General features: G+C 37.8%; 1 long non-coding RNA gene across 2 annotated transcripts in view; it reads right to left on the bottom strand.

The window, feature by feature from the left end:
* Positions 1-2,806, bottom strand: part of LOC107681259 (uncharacterized) — an 89,798-nt gene that overhangs the window by 58,722 nt on the left and 28,270 nt on the right. The window lies entirely within an intron of this gene.

The raw sequence follows: 2,806 nt of genomic DNA, 5'->3' as shown, positions 1-2,806 counted from the left end.
TCTGTGTGTCTGTGTGTGTGTGTGTGTGTGTGTGTGTGTGTGTGTGTGTGTGTGTGTCTTAATGTTTCAGTGTTTCGTTAAACTTCATTGAATGGCAAATGTTTACACATTTTTATAGAAAAAGAAAAAGTGGGCAATCATTATTATTCCAGAAAACATATAAAAGACAGAAAATAAGAAAGTAATATTTTTCCCTGCTCGTAAAATGAAGGAACAAGTTTTAGTTTAATTATATGACTTCTTTTCACGTACTTCATTCAACTTGTCGCAAACAGAAAAGAAATCTGGATTCGTCTCATTTCCGTTTTGTTTGCATTGTAGGCAAAGTCTAACCTTTTATCTTGTAGAAGCCATGCTTTTCTCTCCCCATCCACCCCAGTTATTCCCTGCTTCCATTTTAATTAACGTTCTATCGCTCTCTCTCTCTCTCTCTCTGATGAGGAAGGGGGTGGGAATTGGGGTGGATATCCGCATTGGTTGCCATGGCACCAGACAGCTCCATTTCTACCAATGCACATGAGTAAAGTGTGTTTGTGTTTGTGACTGTGAGACGCTGTGCAAATTGTGAATGTCTGAGTCTTAGTCTGTCATTCAGCTCAGCTGTACTGTGACTAATTCATGAGCTACATTTAGTTTTTTTGTTTCCTAAAACAATCAAAAGTTCAGTGACAGATACAAAGAGGCAATCAAAAATCGCCTGTGCCTCGCAAGTGTGCAGAAGAGGGTGGGGATGATCTCAATTTTGTGTTACTTTCCTGAAGATGGATTTAACCTATTTGGATTTCACTATTTTGGTTGGGTGCGTTTCACTTCCATTAGAGGCTATTATAAGAGCACATCTGTTGCAAAGCTTTCTATTCCTCTTAGAGCAGTCTCTGATCTGTTACTGGCCTTTTCTGCTATTTTTTCTCCTCTCTCTTTCCAGAAGAGGGCAGTATTGTTTCGCAGACTCCCCTCACCCAGAATTCTGAACTATGACAATGGATCTGAGGTCTTCAGATTCAGGGTTATGGATCATGTGGTTCGTGGCACTGCAACTGAGAGTGATTATTACAGTGAGAAATGAAAAGGGATTTTGGTCACTGACATGTGTGTTCAAGTCCTTTGCAAGAAAACAAGCAGAAATAGTTTTTTGGTCATTTGGGAAGAAGCTACAAACTACGAAAAACTCTTCATGGGATCCATATTTAACATAAATTTTAAAAAGGTGGGCCAAAAAACAGTGAAAAATACATTAGTCATGTTTTCATGTGTTTTTGTAAATTTAGGGACAATACATTAAAAAAAAATTGTGTTTGGAAATACCAAAATGCACAAAGAAATGTACATTAAAAAATATGCTTGCTTCATGGTTAAAGTATTTTTTTAGTGAGAAGATCAAATATGACTTCAAATATGATGAAAACACATTTACCAAAAACAAGTCCTGGAAGCATCGCAAAAGTCACAGGTCAACAAATAATTTGCTCAGAGAACAAAAAGAAAAGATGTTTCTCTGGTCATTCTGAAATGTTGGAGCCAATGGCTGTGTCAAAAAATGATTGCCAAACAGTTCTGAAAGGAAGCAGCCAATTTCCACAGGAGTAATGGATGAGGATGAGATGGAAACATCTTTTTTCCCACAAAATATTTTTCCTAAATTAAGTTTTAGGGATGCACCGATACCGATACTGGTATCGGTATCGGGCCTGATACTAAGCTCCTGTACTCGTACTCATACTCGTTAAAATGCCCCGATACCAAACGCTGATACCACATAGCATGTGATAAGAGCAATATTCAGACAAAGAAACACCGACAACAGACAGAAGAATGGAGTTATTAGAGATTAAAGATGTCTACAAAGTATATGTATGCAATGAATATAAAACATTCAGTATTAATGCCTGTATAGCTGATTTGCGCCAGCTGGTAAGCAAATCACGCTGAGTGGATTGAGCGCGCGGCGGCGCAGATGCACGAGCTTGTCGAGTGAATATCCCTTTCTTACAGACATCACTGGAAAGTTTGTAGTTCGGTCGGAGATATCAAAAAGTAGTAAGTAAAAAAATGCACACGTTACTTAACGGTAGGGAGGGAGGGAGAGAGAGAGCGCGCACTTCTGTTGTGTGATCTTTATTGATGTTCGCTCACTTAGCACCCATCATTTGGATTAAAACTAAATCGTAAATATAAAGACAACTTATAGGGGCATTCACTATAAACGTCATTTATTTTCACCCTTAAGCATACACGACTTTCTGGCGAAAGTGAAACTAACAGCCTGTGTGAAATGCGCTAGGCTGTACTGTACTTTTCCCTCTCATTCTGCACCAGTACAAATACGTGTGCGCGTTGCCCGTGTTTTGCTTGCTTGAGTGTTTCTGCATTATATGAGTGGCTTTGGAAATAAATCGCTGCACGTTTCAGATGAAAACAACGCGACTTCTATTTATGAAAATATCACAGTTAGTAGATTTATAGCGAGTGGTTCCCTGCATTTTTACAGCAAATCACGTGATTACAGTACTAAGCCGCTGCAATGGAGCAGCTCTAATGCTATTAAGTTAAAGATGATGTAGGCTACCATAGAGAGAGAAAAAAATTAACAGCGAAAGTAACACAAACTTGTAAAATACATTTTAATGAGCATAATTAAGTGTGAAAATAACAGAAGGATATACAGTCAAACCAAAAATTATTCAGAGACCAGATATAATTTTTGATATTGTTTTACTAGTAGGTGCAGGACACTATAGTTCATTTATGTAAAGTGAGGATAGCAAAATAAACTAAACTGTGATATATTATACCCAAAAATTCTTCA

The sequence above is a fragment of the Sinocyclocheilus anshuiensis genome, unplaced genomic scaffold (assembly GCF_001515605.1).
Source record: "Sinocyclocheilus anshuiensis isolate Anshui unplaced genomic scaffold, SAMN03320099.WGS_v1.1 scaffold1495, whole genome shotgun sequence".
NCBI classification, from domain to species: Eukaryota; Metazoa; Chordata; class Actinopteri; order Cypriniformes; family Cyprinidae; genus Sinocyclocheilus; species Sinocyclocheilus anshuiensis.
This window is presented reverse-complemented; position numbering and strand designations above follow the sequence as displayed.